This window comes from Pseudophryne corroboree, chromosome 1 (assembly GCF_028390025.1).
Source record: "Pseudophryne corroboree isolate aPseCor3 chromosome 1, aPseCor3.hap2, whole genome shotgun sequence".
Lineage (NCBI taxonomy): Eukaryota > Metazoa > Chordata > Amphibia > Anura > Myobatrachidae > Pseudophryne > Pseudophryne corroboree.
Window position 1 is genome coordinate 196824160 of NC_086444.1, and position 18116 is coordinate 196842275.

An 18116-nucleotide genomic window follows, 5' to 3' on the forward strand; every position below is an offset into this window, starting at 1 on the left:
ATAGTGATTAGGGAATGGGGGGGGAGGAGGGCTATGAAGTTTGTGGGTAAATAGTGAGGGGGAGTGTGGGGAGGAGGGGGGGGGGGATAAAAGGGAAGGGAGGGGGGAAAGGTGTGTATATAATATGCTCCAAGAACCTGAATTTAGGAACCTAAATTCAGGAAAAAGTACTCAAGCATGGGAATCACTACCTGTGACAGAGCATCTATGTCTCGTCAGATATCTAACACCATATGGCCCAAAAGTGATAGGCATATGAGGACACACTCACACATTTGTATGTATTTACATTAGAGATGAGCGGGTTCGGTTTCTCTGAATCCGAACCCGCCAGAACTTCATGTTTTTTTTCACGGGTCCGAGCGACTCGGATCTTCCCGCCTTGCTCGGTTAACCCGAGCGCGCCCGAACGTCATCATGACGCTGTCGGATTCTCGCGAGGCTCGGATTCTATCGCGAGACTCGGATTCTATATAAGGAGCCGCGCGTCGCCGCCATTTTCACACGTGCATTGAGATTGATAGGGAGAGGACGTGGCTGGCGTCCTCTCCATTTAGATTATAAGAGACTGAGAGAGATTTACTGGAGCTGACTAGGAGGAGTACTGTTACTGTAGAAGTGTAGAGACTGAGTGGAGAGAGTTTACTAGTGAGGACAGTGCAGTTTACTTTATAATCCGTTCTCTGCCTGAAAAAAGCGATACACAGCACACAGTGACTCAGTCACATACCATATCTGTGTGCACTGCTCAGGCTCAGGCCAGTGTGCTGCATCATCTATTATCTATATATAATATTATATATATCTGTCTGACTGCTCAGCTCACACAGCTTATAATTGTGGGGGAGACTGGGGAGCACTACTGCAGTGCCAGTTATAGGTTATAGCAGGAGCCAGGAGTACATAATATATTATATAGTGAGTGACCACCAGACACACAGTGCAGTTTATTTAATATATCCGTTCTCTGCCTGAAAAAAGCGATACACACAGTGACTCAGTCAGTCACATACCATATCTGTGTGCACTGCTCAGGCTCAGGCCAGTGTGCTGCATCATCTATTATCTATATATAATATTATATATATCTGTCTGACTGCTCAGCTCACACAGCTTATAATTGTGGGGGAGACTGGGGAGCACTACTGCAGTGCCAGTTATAGGTTATAGCAGGAGCCAGGAGTACATAATATATTATATAGTGAGTGACCACCAGACACACAGTGCAGTTTATTTAATATATCCGTTCTCTGCCTGAAAAAAGCGATACACACAGTGACTCAGTCAGTCACATACCATATCTGTGTGCACTGCTCAGGCTCAGGCCAGTGTGCTGCATCATCTATTATCTATATATAATATTATATATATCTGTCTGACTGCTCAGCTCACACAGCTTATAATTGTGGGGGAGACTGGGGAGCACTACTGCAGTGCCAGTTATAGGTTATAGCAGGAGCCAGGAGTACATAATATATTATATAGTGAGTGACCACCAGACACACAGTGCAGTTTATTTAATATATCCGTTCTCTGCCTGAAAAAAGCGATACACACAGTGACTCAGTCAGTCACATACCATATCTGTGTGCACTGCTCAGGCTCAGGCCAGTGTGCTGCATCATCTATTATCTATATATAATATTATATATATCTGTCTGACTGCTCAGCTCACACAGCTTATAATTGTGGGGGAGACTGGGGAGCACTACTGCAGTGCCAGTTATAGGTTATAGCAGGAGCCAGGAGTACATAATATATTATATAGTGAGTGACCACCAGACACACAGTGCAGTTTATTTAATATATCCGTTCTCTGCCTGAAAAAAGCGATACACACAGTGACTCAGTCAGTCACATACCATATCTGTGTGCACTGCTCAGGCTCAGGCCAGTGTGCTGCATCATCTATATATATTATATATCTGTCTGACTGCTCAGCTCACACAGCTTATAATTGTGGGGGAGACTGGGGAGCACTACTGCAGTGCCAGTTATAGGTTATAGCAGGAGCCAGGAGTACATATTATATTAAAATTAAACAGTGCACACTTTTGCTGCAGGAGTGCCACTGCCAGTGTGACTGACCAGTGACCTGACCACACTGACCACCAGTATAGTTAGTAGTATACTTATATTGTGATTGCCTGAAAAAGTTAAACACTCGTCGTGTGACTTCACTTGTGTGTTTTTTTTTTTTTATTCTATAAAAATAAAACTCATTCTGCTGACAGACAGTGTCCAGCAGGTCCGTCATTATATAATATATAATATATACCTGTCCGGCTGCAGTAGTGATATATATATATTTTTTATATCATTTATCATCCAGTCGCAGCAGACACAGTACGGTAGTTCACGGCTGTGGCTACCTCTGTGTCTCTGCACTCGGCAGGCAGTCCGTCCATAATTGTAATACCACCTAACCGTGGATTTTTTTCATTCTTCTTTATACATACATAGTTACATAGACATCTTCTCTTTATCAACCAGTCTATATTAGCTGCAGACACAGTACAGTACGGTAGTTCACGGCTGTGGCTACCTCTGTGTCTGCACTCGGCAGGCAGTCCGTCCATAATTGTATACCACCTAACCGTGGTTTTTTTTCAATCTTCTTTATACATACATAGTTACATAGACATCTTCTCTTTATCAACCAGTCTATATTAGCTGCAGACACAGTACAGTACGGTAGTTCACGGCTGTGGCTACCTCTGTGTCTGCACTCGGCAGGCAGTCCGTCCATAATTGTATACCACCTAACCATGGATTTTTTTCAGTCTTCTTTATACATACATAGTTACATAGACATCTTCTCTTTATCAACCAGTCTATATTAGCTGCAGACACAGTACAGTATGGTAGTTCACGGCTGTGGCTACCTCTGTGTCTGCAGTCGGCAGGCAGTCCATAATTGTATACTAGTATCCATCTCCATTGTTTACCTGAGGTGCCTTTTAGTTGTGCCTATTAAAATATGGAGAACAAAAATGTTGAGGTTCCAAAATTAGGGAAAGATCAAGATCCACTTCCACCTCGTGCTGAAGCTGCTGCCACTAGTCATGGCCGAGACGATGAAATGCCAGCAACGTCGTCTGCCAAGGCCGATGCCCAATGTCATAGTACAGAGCATGTCAAATCCAAAACACCAAATATCAGAAAAAAAAGGACTCCAAAACCTAAAATAAAATTGTCGGAGGAGAAGCGTAAACTTGCCAATATGCCATTTACCACACGGAGTGGCAAGGAACGGCTGAGGCCCTGGCCTATGTTCATGGCTAGTGGTTCAGCTTCACATGAGGATGGAAGCACTCAGCCTCTCGCTAGAAAAATGAAAAGACTCAAGCTGGCAAAAGCAGCACAGCAAAGAACTGTGCATTCTTCGAAATCCCAAATCCACAAGGAGAGTCCAATTGTGTCGGTTGCGATGCCTGACCTTCCCAACACTGGACGTGAAGAGCATGCGCCTTCCACCATTTGCACGCCCCCTGCAAGTGCTGGAAGGAGCACCCGCAGTCCAGTTCCTGATAGTCAGATTGAAGATGTCAGTGTTGAAGTACACCAGGATGAGGAGGATATGGGTGTTGCTGGCGCTGGGGAGGAAATTGACCAGGAGGATTCTGATGGTGAGGTGGTTTGTTTAAGTCAGGCACCCGGGGAGACACCTGTTGTCCGTGGGAGGAATATGGCCGTTGACATGCCAGGTGAAAATACCAAAAAAATCAGCTCTTCGGTGTGGAGGTATTTCACCAGAAATGCGGACAACAGGTGTCAAGCCGTGTGTTCCCTTTGTCAAGCTGTAATAAGTAGGGGTAAGGACGTTAACCACCTCGGAACATCCTCCCTTATACGTCACCTGCAGCGCATTCATAATAAGTCAGTGACAAGTTCAAAAACTTTGGGTGACAGCGGAAGCAGTCCACTGACCAGTAAATCCCTTCCTCTTGTAACCAAGCTCACGCAAACCACCCCACCAACTCCCTCAGTGTCAATTTCCTCCTTCCCCAGGAATGCCAATAGTCCTGCAGGCCATGTCACTGGCAATTCTGACGAGTCCTCTCCTGCCTGGGATTCCTCCGATGCATCCTTGCGTGTAACGCCTACTGCTGCTGGCGCTGCTGTTGTTGCCGCTGGGAGTCGATGGTCATCCCAGAGGGGAAGTCGTAAGCCCACTTGTACTACTTCCAGTAAGCAATTGACTGTTCAACAGTCCTTTGCGAGGAAGATGAAATATCACAGCAGTCATCCTACTGCAAAGCGGATAACTGAGGCCTTGGCATCCTGGGTGGTGAGAAACGTGGTTCCGGTATCCATCATTACTGCAGAGCCAACTAGAGACTTGTTGGAGGTACTGTGTCCCCGGTACCAAATACCATCTAGGTTCCATTTCTCTAGGCAGGCGATACCGAAAATGTACACAGACCTCAGAAAAAGAGTCACCAGTCTCCTAAAAAATGCAGCTGTACCCAATGTCCACTTAACCACGGACATGTGGACAAGTGGAGCAGGGCAGGGTCAGGACTATATGACTGTGACAGCCCACTGGGTAGATGTATGGACTCCCGCCGCAAGAACAGCAGCGGCGGCACCAGTAGCAGCATCTCGCAAACGCCAACTCTTTCCTAGGCAGGCTACGCTTTGTATCACCGGTTTCCAGAATACGCACACAGCTGAAAACCTCTTACGGCAACTGAGGAAGATCATCGCGGAATGGCTTACCCCAATTGGACTCTCCTGTGGATTTGTGGCATCGGACAACGCCAGCAATATTGTGTGTGCATTAAATATGGGCAAATTCCAGCACGTCCCATGTTTTGCACATACCTTGAATTTGGTGGTGCAGAATTTTTTAAAAAACGACAGGGGCGTGCAAGAGATGCTGTCGGTGGCCAGAAAAATTGCGGGACACTTTCGGCGTACAGGCACCACGTACAGAAGACTGGAGCACCACCAAAAACTACTGAACCTGCCCTGCCATCATCTGAAGCAAGAAGTGGTAACGAGGTGGAATTCAACCCTCTATATGCTTCAGAGGTTGGAGGAGCAGCAAAAGGCCATTCAAGCCTATACAATTGAGCACGATATAGGAGGTGGAATGCACCTGTCTCAAGTGCAGTGGAGAATGATTTCAACGTTGTGCAAGGTTCTGATGCCCTTTGAACTTGCCACACGTGAAGTCAGTTCAGACACTGCCAGCCTGAGTCAGGTCATTCCCCTCATCAGGCTTTTGCAGAAGAAGCTGGAGACATTGAAGGAGGAGCTAACACGGAGCGATTCCGCTAGGCATGTGGGACTTGTGGATGCAGCCCTTAATTCGCTTAACAAGGATTCACGGGTGGTCAATCTGTTGAAATCAGAGCACTACATTTTGGCCACCGTGCTCGATCCTAGATTTAAAGCCTACCTTGGATCTCTCTTTCCGGCAGACACAAGTCTGCTGGGGTTGAAAGACCTGCTGGTGACAAAATTGTCAAGTCAAGCGGAACGCGACCTGTCAACATCTCCTCCTTCACATTCTCCCGCAACTGGGGGTGCGAGGAAAAGGCTCAGAATTCCGAGCCCACCCGCTGGCGGTGATGCAGGGCAGTCTGGAGCGACTGCTGATGCTGACATCTGGTCCGGACTGAAGGACCTGACAACGATTACGGACATGTCGTCTACTGTCACTGCATATGATTCTCTCAACATTGATAGAATGGTGGAGGATTATATGAGTGACCGCATCCAAGTAGGCACGTCACACAGTCCGTACTTATACTGGCAGGAAAAAGAGGCAATTTGGAGGCCCTTGCACAAACTGGCTTTATTCTACCTAAGTTGCCCTCCCACAAGTGTGTACTCCGAAAGAGTGTTTAGTGCCGCCGCTCACCTTGTCAGCAATCGGCGTACGAGGTTACATCCAGAAAATGTGGAGAAGATGATGTTCATTAAAATGAATTATAATCAATTCCTCCGCGGAGACATTGACCAGCAGCAATTGCCTCCACAAAGTACACAGGGAGCTGAGATGGTGGATTCCAGTGGGGACGAATTGATAATCTGTGAGGAGGGGGATGTACACGGTGATATATCGGAGGGTGAAGATGAGGTGGACATCTTGCCTCTGTAGAGCCAGTTTGTGCAAGGAGAGATTAATTGCTTCTTTTTTGGGGGGGGTCCAAACCAACCCGTCATATCAGTCACAGTCGTGTGGCAGACCCTGTCACTGAAATGATGGGTTGGTTAAAGTGTGCATGTCCTGTTTTGTTTATACAACATAAGGGTGGGTGGGAGGGCCCAAGGACAATTCCATCTTGCACCTCTTTTTTCTTTTCTTTTTCTTTGCATCATGTGCTGATTGGGGAGGGTTTTTTGGAAGGGACATCCTGCGTGACACTGCAGTGCCACTCCTAGATGGGCCCGGTGTTTGTGTCGGCCACTAGGGTCGCTAATCTTACTCACACAGTCAGCTACCTCATTGCGCCTCTTTTTTTCTTTGCGTCATGTGCTGTTTGGGGAGGGTTTTTTGGAAGGGACATCCTGCGTGACACTGCAGTGCCACTCCTAGATGGGCCCGGTGTTTGTGTCGGCCACTAGGGTCGCTAATCTTACTCACACAGCTACCTCATTGCGCCTCTTTTTTTCTTTGCGTCATGTGCTGTTTGGGGAGGGTTTTTTGGAAGGGCCATCCTGCGTGACACTGCAGTGCCACTCCTAGATGGGCCCGGTGTTTGTGTCGGCCACTAGGGTCGCTAATCTTACTCACACAGCTACCTCATTGCGCCTCTTTTTTTCTTTGCGTCATGTGCTGTTTGGGGAGGGTTTTTTGGAAGGGACATCCTGCGTGACACTGCAGTGCCACTCCTAGATGGGCCCGGTGTTTGTGTCGGCCACTAGGGTCGCTTATCTTACTCACACAGCGACCTCGGTGCAAATTTTAGGACTAAAAATAATATTGTGAGGTGTGAGGTATTCAGAATAGACTGAAAATGAGTGTAAATTATGGTTTTTGAGGTTAATAATACTTTGGGATCAAAATGACCCCCAAATTCTATGATTTAAGCTGTTTTTTAGTGTTTTTTGAAAAAAACACCCGAATCCAAAACACACCCGAATCCGACAAAAAAAATTCGGTGAGGTTTTGCCAAAACGCGTTCGAACCCAAAACACGGCCGCGGAACCGAACCCAAAACCAAAACACAAAACCCGAAAAATTTCAGGCGCTCATCTCTAATTTACATACAGTATCAATCAAACTTGCTTTATAAACTTAATGCATTACCTGCAGTATTTGGCTTTCTGTGTGCTGTAATGGTACATGAAAGGGCAAGGAGATTTTGGAAGCTGTTTATAAAAATGTAAAAAGTGCCATTTTCATTTTCAATTTGATATGCCCTGTAACACAATTATTTAAGAAGTATCAACTTTAAAGAGAGCAGATACAGTGCCCCTGATTCAGAGGTGGATGTTGCGACTGTTGGCGGAGTCGCCGGATTGATAATATGCAAATGTTATTTCCAGCCTCCACCTTGTGTACTGGCCTGCACCTGAAAGTGCGAGACCTGATGTGCCCACTTTCCGGGTCACTGTAACACCACCAGTGATTCTTGACACAACACCATCTGTGCACCAGTCCTATGGCAGGTACAGTTTCTCCCTCTGAAAATGGCTCCTGTGCACTGGCGTATCTATAATGGGTGCAGTGTGTGCTGTGCACACAGGCTGCCCGGGGTCCAGGGGAGCCAACACCGCACACCCTGCTCCCATGATGTTTAATACTCACCCTCCGTAGTCCCGCGGCACAGCAGCAATGCTGCAGAAATCACTGGGAAAATGGCCGCTGCGCCATTTTCCCGGAGATCTGCACATTTGCCCTAGGCTTTGGGACAGTGTTAGGATCCCCCAGGGTCCCCTAGAGTCTCTGCACCGCCGGCTAGAGAGGAGGGGGCCCAGACGGAGCCTGCACATGGCAGTGACGTCCGGTGAGGTGAGGCAGGTGAGGCAGAGCCTTTCCTGTCATATTGACGTTTGTGCCAGAGGTTTGACTGTATAAAGTATATGAAAAATACAAAAAATATGTTTGAAATATCTTCTTTGCATTATTCTAATAATTTTTATAGCCAAAACTCTGGAGTAAAATGTCTATGGCAGGTGAGGCAGTGCCTCACCTGGCTAACTTTTCTGCTCATCTCTGATCAAAACTCACCAAATTTATAGGAGTTTCTACTGCTGCACCTGTGCATAATGCCCAGATGTACGTTTTGGCTTATATATTGCATGTATATCTGGCTCTGGTGCTAGTAAGTGCCTCCTGAGCTATTTAGCTCACCGCACGTCCCTGGCACACGGGCCTCCTCCTCTCTAGAAACCCCCCTGGTCCTACGGAAATGGTGGTGCATCTGAGAACGCAGCCGCTGTCACTAACATACCGCTACACTCCCATACATGGCCTGGCCACCAGACAGACTTTTTTTTGCATTCACTTCAGCCCACCTGCCAATCACCACCCAGGAATGCCCATTTGCTGCTCAATTTCTGTTATCACCTGACCTGATCACAATAGAATCTTTGTGCGTATGTGCAGGGTAACACATGCACTATTCGGATTGTTTGCATATGTGCAGTAGCAAATAATCACTGAACTACCTGAACGTCTGCTTTGTGTGCACATTGTGTCTGACTCAAAATCAGGCCCCGTGTGAAAAACTGCTTTACTTTTACAGAAACAGTTTAAGCTGGGTACACACTAGATGATATGTCGTACAATCCAGTAGATCAGACTGACATATTGGGCATGGGAGGCGATTGTTAGGTCGACAAGCATTAGGTCGACATACATTGGGTCAACCACTGAAGGTCGACATGCATTAGGCCGACACAGTCACTAGGTCGACATGGCCATTATGTTGACATGTACTAGGTCGACACGCAGAAAGGTCGACCTAATGACCATGTTGACCTAATGACCATGTCGATATAATGCATGTCGACCTTCCATGCTCGACCCAATGTATGTCGACCTAATGCATGTCGACCTAATGAACCACACTCATTGGGCACATCGTCTAATGTGTACCCACTATGTCGCTGACGATGCGCGCTTCCGCAGGTCTACAGCAACATCCTCCGTCGGTCCTGTATGTCATTAGTAAGGGCCATGCTGCTGAATACAGCATGGTCCCATGCCATCGCTCCGTCACCATCTGCATTGGCAAGTGTGTCTACCAGGTCCCATCGCTGTCGATGTCGCTGGATACACACATCGTGTAGTGTGCCTAACATTGAGTTTCGTAGTTTTACAAATAATTCTAACCACTTTGTTGTGCCTAATTCTTTGGAAATGTTCTTTGACTGCACAGGATGCTTGTCTCACCTTGTTTCCACCAGTCAGAACTAGAAATACAAATTATTTGCCATCGATCCGCATTTGGCTGCACAATTTAGCATAGTACTATAGTGGAATTTAGCTTTTAGTATTCTGGTACCCTATCAACACAACAAAGGAGAATGAGTTGACTGCCATGCTTAATGATGATCTGTGGAATGGTAATGCTAAAGCAGAACTTAAAGTGTGTACTGCTAAAACTTAGCCCTTACACCAGTGGTTTCCAAACTGGGTGCCTTTGGGCAGTTGCAGGGCAATGTAACAGGCAAAACCAGTGCTTGTGGCTTCCAATCATTAAATACTAGCTGTTCTACCCGTTCTTCACAAGGGAGATTCTGATTTTCACGGTTGCAAATATAAATGAGTGATTTGGTAAATATATAGAAATGTAAATTTGAGATGTCATATTGTAAGTAAATATTTATTGGGAAGAGAGTTAGTGATGAGTCAGTCAGTCAGTCAGTGAGTGAGTGAGTGAGTGAGTGAGGGCTTTCGCATTTATATATATAGATGTGAACAAACAGAAGCGAATCTTGTCCCACACCACATACAGTAACTGAACCTAAGGATGACATATAAACATCTGTCGTAACTCAGATCAGATTAAGAGGGAGGGCACCCGGCTGCAGAGCTGGATTAAGGATCCGGGGGGCCTGGGGTACTGAAGACATTGGGGCCCCCTAAAAACTAATATATATTATATATATATATATATATATATATATATATATATACACACACACGGTAACTCTCAACCTAGGAATATATCAGCAGTGCGGGTGGCACGCACGGGACTGGATTCAATTCAAATAACTGGACACAAGATTCTCCTTCACAATAAACATTTTGGCATTATTAATCTTCGTTAGGATCCTGGCAAAGGTTAATAATTCTGAAATGTTGATCATGAAAGAGACTGTTTTTGTTCAGTTATCTGAATTGAATGTCAGTCCCGTGCATGCCACCCGCACTGCTGATTATATTATATACACACACACACACACACACACACACACACACACACACACACACACACACACACACACACACACACACACACACACACACAGAGATATATGTAGTGTGTATGTGTATATATATATATATATATACACACACACATATATATATATATATATATATATATATACATACACTGTATATATACACTGACATTTCTGGGGACTTACGGGGCACCAGCTTAACTGCCACCCACACACCACCTCGGCCACCAAGAGAGAGGGAGAAGGAGATGTGGGGGAATGAAAGGAGAGACAGAGAGAGAGGGAGTGAGAAAAAAAGAGGGGGACTAAGAGAGAAAAAGAGAGAGAGAGGGAGATGGACAGAGGGGGAGCTGAGAGAGAGAGGAAGAGGCGGAGGGAAAGGCAGAAAGAAAGAGATAGAGAGGGGAGGGAGAGGAAGAGAGAAGGAGGGGGAGGGAGAAAGAGGGAGGGAGAGAGAAGGAGAGGGGGGTGAGAGAGAAGGAGAGAGAGCGGGAGGGTTGAGGCTAGATCCAAGTGGCCTAAGGGACCTTTTCCATAAGGGGGAGGAGCCATGACACAAGGGGGAGGAGCTAGGCGGGAGGGGGAGGAGAGATTTAATGAGAGTGGAAATAAAGTAGCAAGTGTACGCTGACACTTACCACATTGTTTCAGTGTCAGCTTCCTCTTTTGTGGAGTCGGCAGTGCTGCAGATTGTGCATCCTCCTGCCGCTATCATTGTCACGCTGCAGCTCCTGTCACATCTGCTGTGGCTCCTGTCACGTCTGGGATATAGCAGGTGAGGCAGGGAGGGTTGGCGCAGCGTAGTGCGGGTGCAGTGCGCCGGGCGTCAGGAGATGATGTAATTCTTAGCCAGCACAGTATGAGAACTGGACAGGTGACCGTGGGTGGGGAGGGGGCGGGCGGGTGTTACCGTAGTGATGTGCGCCGCATAATTGACAATGTTTTTGTAGCCTACCTGTGCCACAGTGCAGCGACAGGCTGGTGACTGGTGCGATCAATTACAGGGACACGGGGGCCCCTGAGAAATGGGGGGCCCGGGGTAACGTATCCCCTGGGACCCCCCCTTAATCCGGCTCTGCCCGGCTGAAGAAAAGATAACTGCTCACCAGTGTGCGCATGCTGCACTGCCACTATCCCTTGTGACCTGCCCGCAGTAACTCAGATCCTCAAGTCCCATCATCAGTGGGTTTGTCTGTACGGGAGGAGATAAAGAGAAGTGGCGGCAGCAGCATGCAGCACCCCATGTCCAGACTGCAGCCGGCCGACAGGAAATGGGGGAGACAGGAGGAGAGGAAGAAGAAAAGCCATCTCAGAAAGGTAGGCGCAAAATATTAAACTTCAAGGTGAGCTCTTGTTTCGACCAATGAACTGGGGAAGGTGGGGGACGGACAGTGTTATTTCAAGTACAATGTCTAACACCCGCCTGCTATAATCATGACTGGGGGAGGCACACACTGACTGGTGATATATCAATATGCTATTAGGCTCTACTTTAAGTACTATCATGTATAAGAAATGCCTACAATCAGTGGGGCACTGATGTATAATCAATACAATAAAGAGGTGTAATAATGAGTATTATAAGAGATGGGGGACCTGCTAGGCTGCTACAATCAGTAAGGGGGGGGGGGGGGAAGCACTCATATACAGTATAAGGCAGTCAACACTAGTGTAATTGGGTGTAATAGTAAATATTATAAGGTATGGATGTCTGCATTATATATCAGTATATTGTAGCACGTACCCCATCCCCTATTAGCATGTCTCCCATACCTTATAACAGTGATTTTCAACCTTTTTTTACTCACGGCACACTGAATAATATTTTAAAATTCCCAAGGCACACCAACAGTTCCCCACAGAAAAAAACAAAAAACACACATTGGCCCTTACAGTAAAAAAAAATTTCCACACATACATTGGCCTACACAGAAAAAAACAATCACATTGCTCACCACATAAATCCTATTGCTCCCCACATGAATTATTCACATTGTTCCCCCCATAAATCCATAAATAGTAGACTCAAGACTTTTCTGTTTACTCAAGCATTCCCATAATTGTCCCTTTTAGTATCTTCATGCTTCTGTATTTTATGAAAACGTACTTCATTATTTTCTGTACTATATTATGCTATGTATCTGTTAAGCGCCTTGAGTCCTATGGGAGAAAGAGCGCTATATAAATAAAATTATTATTATTATTATTATTATTATTATTATAAATCCTTATTCTCCCCACATAAATCCTATTGAAATCTTATTGTACCCCACAAGAGAAATAACATAACAAATATTAGCCCCTACCAGTCAGCTGTCCTCCTTTCTATCCCTCAGTGGCGGGAGTGGTTTATAATGGAGTGCTGTGAATACTGAACAGCGGGCGGTCGGGCAGATGTGGATGTGGGTGGGCAAGGAAAGCTGTGTATGCAGGTGGGAACTGGAAGATGTGTATGCAGGCGGGTGGGCTGACTGGGTGGTGAGATACGGCGGCCATGACCTATGATATCACATCGCCGCGTCTTCAAGGCATAAGTCATGGCCAGAGCACGAATGATCCTCTAAGAAGAGCCCGGGCCAACAGTTCACTCTGAAGGTGCAGGAATCTGATCTGGCTCTGCGGCACACCTTCCAACTGGTTGCGGCACACTAGTGTGCCACGGCACACTGGCTGAAAAGGCCTGCCTTATAATATCCACTATTGCACCCCTCAGTCAGTGACTTTATTGATTATATATCAGTGCCTTTAGAGTGACTGCATTATACGAGATCTGACAATTAGTTTAGCGAACTCACTACCATGCAGCAGTGGATTTACCACTAGTCAACCAAAGCAGCCGCAAGGGCATGGCAGGTCCCAGGGTGCTCGCAGACATATGATGGAGGCGGAAGAGCATTTCTGACGAAAATATCTGACTGCTGGGCTGGCTGATGAATACTCCCGGCAGGCTGTCAGTGACTAGATAGCTGCCAGGTGCCAGTTACCTGCACCTGCCTGTGTGCAGTGCCTACAGTGTGATTTTTAAGGGCAGCACGGACGGTGTAATGGTTAGCATTACAACCTCATAACACTCAGATCATGGGTTCAATTTCCACCATGGCCCTAACTGTGTGGAGTTTGTATATTCTCCCTGTACTTTGGTTTCCTCCGGGTACTCCAATTTCCTTGCACAATCCAAAAATATACTGATACTTTATTTGGTTCCCAACAAAATTAGCCCTAGGGTGAATGTGTACATGTGGTCGGGAATATAGATTGTGACTTCCACTGGGGAAGGGACTGATGTGAATGGCCAAATGTTCTCTGTAAAGTGCTGCGGAATATATAAATAACTGGTAAAAAATAATAAGGGCACTAGTACAACTACCATCTGCCTGCTACAATCGGAAGGGGGGAGATTAAAGAGCATACACTGACTGGGGAGGTGGCATAATGAGCGGGGACATGTCTGCTACAATTGGTTGGGGGGGGCACACTGAGGATTGTTTGAGGAAGGGGGTCCCAAATCAATGTCTTGCTTAGGGCCCCATGAGGTTTAAATCTGCCTCTGCTGCTTGGCTCAATATTCTGTCCCGAGGAGAGCTGCCGCTGTCAAATCTACAGCGCTAATGACTGTTGGCCAGGACTGGGGGATCCGGGAGGGCTTCCTCTGGGTCCTAGCCAGTGGCGGCTCCAGAGGTTGAGCAGCAGCGCAGTCCCGGCCGGCGATGATTGGCAGCATTTAGACTGACAGTTGGCGTGGCTTTGCTATTTGAATTTTGGAGCTGCCACTGCTCCTAACTCCCAGTACTGTTTAAAATAAGGTCTCGACATCGTCCATACTGGTTCCAGTGATGGTCTGTGCTGCAGCGGGATCATATTGACAGGGCCCCTTGAAAGCTTAGGGCCCGGTATAAGAGTACCCTTTGTACTCCTCTGTCACTGGGCCTGCTGTACTCTACAGCCTTACATGTGAGTGAGAGTCCCACTGAGGAGTGAGTGCCCAGTATGTACCTTTGTGAGGAGAAGAGTGTTAGAACTAGAGATGAGCGGGTTCGGTTCGTCGAGATCCGAACCCCCCCGAACTTCACGTGTTTTACATGGGTCCGAGGCAGCCTCAGATCTTCCCGACTTGCTCGGTTAACCCGAACGCAGCCGAACGTCATCATCCCGCTGTCGGATTCTCGTGAGATTCGTATTCTATATAAAGAGCTGTGCGTCTACGCCATTTTCACTTGTGCATTGTAGATTGAGCAGAGAGGATGTGGCTACGTTCTCTGCCTGAAAAGCTCAATATCTGTGCTCAGTGTGCTGCATTGTGGTGACCACCAGTATATTATAGTAGTACAGTACAGTAGGCCATTGCTGTATCTTGCAGCTCCGTGTCAGACTCAGTTCTAGTATCCTGATCAGTGCTCAATATCTGCTGCATTGCTGTTTGACCAGTATATAATAGTACAGTGTTGCATTGCGGTGACCACCAGTATATAGCAGTACAGTACAGTAGGCCATTGCTGTATCTTGCAGCACTGTCACTTCTAGTATCCATATCTGTGCTGCATTGTTGTGACCAGTATATAGTAGTACAGTGCAGCATTTTGGTGACCACCAGTATATAGTAGTACAGTACAGTAGGCCATTCCTGTATCTTGCAGCTCCGTGTCAGACTCAGTTCTAGAATCCTGATCAGTGCTCAATATCTGCTGCATTGTTGTGTGACCAGTATATAGTAGTACAGTGCAGCATTGTGATGACCACCAGTATATAGTAGTACAGTACAGTAGCCCATTGCTGTATCTTGCAGCTCTGTGCCACTTCTAGTACCCATATCTGTGCTGCATTGTGTGACCAGTATATAGTAGTGCAGTGCAGCATTTTGGTGACCACCAGTATATAGTAGTACAGTACAGTAGGCCATTGCTGTATCTTGCAGCTCCGTGTCAGACTCAGTTCTAGAATCCTGATCAGTGCTCAATATCTGCTGCATTGTTGTGACCAGTATATACTATAGTAGTACAGTGCTGCATTGTGGTGACCACCAGTATATAGTAGTACAGTAGGCCATAGCGTTATCTTGCTGTACCGTGTCACTTCTAGTATCCTGATTAGTGCTTAATATCTGTGCTCAGTGTCAGTGCTGCATTGTGGTGACCAGTATACTACAGTACAATAGTCCAGTGGTGTTCTCACTGCTCAGAGTCAGTTCTCCGTAGTATCATCAGTGATCAATATAATCAGTTCTCAGTATAATCAGTGTGCTGTTAGACGTGCGCCCGTTTTCCGCCATTAGTGCATTGGGATTTAGACAATTGATGAAGTTATTGTGTCCCGGTACAAAATCCCATCTAGATTCCACTTCACTAGGCAGGCGATAGCGAGATTTTACCAATTAATATCAGTGATTTATAATTATTAATTACAGTGATCTTGCCAAATAATTCCAGTGATTTTGTCATTTTCTTCCAGTGATTTGGACCAATAATACCATTGATTAGAACGAATAATTCCTGTGATTTTGTCATTTTCCTCCAGTGATTTGGACCAATAATACCATTGATTAGAATGAATAATTCCTGTGATTTTGTCATTTTCTTCCAGTGATTTGGACCAATAATACCATTGATTAGAACAAATAATTCCTGTGATATTGAGGTGTTTGTGTTGCTTAGCTTAGCCATCCAGCGACCGCAGTGCACCTCTTTTTATCTTTTCTTTGGATCATGTGCTGTTTGGGGACTGTTTTTTTAAGTGCCATCCTGTCTGACACTTCCGTATATGTCCAGTGGTACTGCCATTTGATATAATTCCCGACATTACTGCCATTTAATTCCAGTGATTTTGTTATTTTCTTCCAGTGATTTGGACCAATAATACCATAGATTAGAACAAATAATTCCTGTGATTTTGTCATTTTCTTCCAGTGATTTGGACCAATAATACCATTGATTAGAATTAATAATTCCTGTGATTTTGTCATTTTCTTCCAGTGATTTGGACCAATAATACCATTGGTTAGAACGAATAATTCCTGTGATTTTGTCATTTTCTTCCAGTGATTTGGACCAATAATACCATTGATTAGAATGAATAATTCCTGTGATTTTGTAATTTTCTTCCAGTGATTTGGACCAATAATACCATTGATTAGAATTAATAATTCCTGTGATTTTGTCATTTTCTTCCAGTGATTTGGACCAATAATACCATTGATTAGAACAAATAATTCCATCATGTGCTGTTTTGGGACTATTTTTTTAAGTGCCATCCTGTCTGACACTGCAGTGCCACTCCTAGATGGGCCAGGTGTTTGTGCTGCCCACTTGGGTCGCTTAGCATAGTCATCCAGCGACCTCGGTGCAAATTTTAGGACTAAAAATAATATTGTGAGGTGTGAGGTGTTCAGAATAGACTGGAAATGAGTGGAAATTATGGTTTATTGAGGTTAATAATACTATGGGATCAAAATTACCCCAAATTCTATGATTTAAGCTGTTTTTGAGGGGTTTTTGAAAAAAACACCCGAATCCAAAACACACCCGAATCCGACAAAAAATTTGAAGGGAAGTTTTGCCAAAACCCGAAAAAATTCCGGTGCACATTAGTCATAAATAAATATATATATATCTAGTAGAGCAGCATAACCGTGCTCTACTAGAATCAAAAAACTCTATCCATGTGTGATTTAGAGACGCCTCCACCCTCAAGTTTCACCTCACACAGAGTATGTACTTCATCTCAACAAATAATTACCTGGACAACACACTAGGTCATACTGATACTGCAGCGGTATCATACTCACAGTTGGACACTTGAACTGTGAGTATGATACCCCTGCAGTTATCTTCTGACTAGAGATGTGCACCGGAAATTTTTCGGGTTTTGTGTTTTGGTTTTGGGTTCGGTTCCGTGGCCGTGATTTGGGTTCGAAACGCGTTTTGGCAAAACCTCACCGAATTTTTTTTGTCGGATTCGGGTATGTTTTGGATTCGGGTGTTTTTTTTCAAAAAACCCTAAAAAACAGCTTAAATCATAGAATTTGGGGGTTATTTTGATCCCAAAGTATTATTAACCTCAATAACCATAATTTCCACTCATTTTCAGTCTATTCTGAACACCTCACACCTCACAATACTATTTTTAGTCCTAAAATTTGCACCGAGGTCGCTGGATGACTAAGCTCAGCGACCCAAGTGGCCGACACAAACACCTGGCCCATCTAGGAGTGGCACTGCAGTGTCACGCAGGATGGCCCTTCCAAAAAACACTCCCCAAACAGCACATGACGCAAAGAAAAATGAAAGAAAAAAGAGGTGCAAGATGGAATTGTCCTTGGGCCCTCCCACCCACCCTTATGTTGTATAAACAGGACATGCACACTTTAACCAACCGATCATTTCAGTGACAGGGTCTGCCACACGACTGTGACTGAAATGACGGGTTGGTTTGGACCCCCACCAAAAAAGAAGCAATTAATCTCTCCTTGCACAAACTGGCTCTACAGAGGCAAGATGTCCACCTCATCATCATCCTCCGATTCATCACCGTGTACATCCCCCTCCTCACAGATTATCAATTCGTCCCCACTGGAATCCACCATCACAGCTCCCTGTGTACTTTGTGGAGGCAATTGCTGCTGGTGAATGTCTCCATGGAGGAATTGATTATAATTCATTTTAATGAACATCATCTTCTCCACATTTTCTGGAAGTAACCTCGTACGCCGATTGCTGACAAGGTGAGCGGCGGCACTAAACACTCTTTCGGAG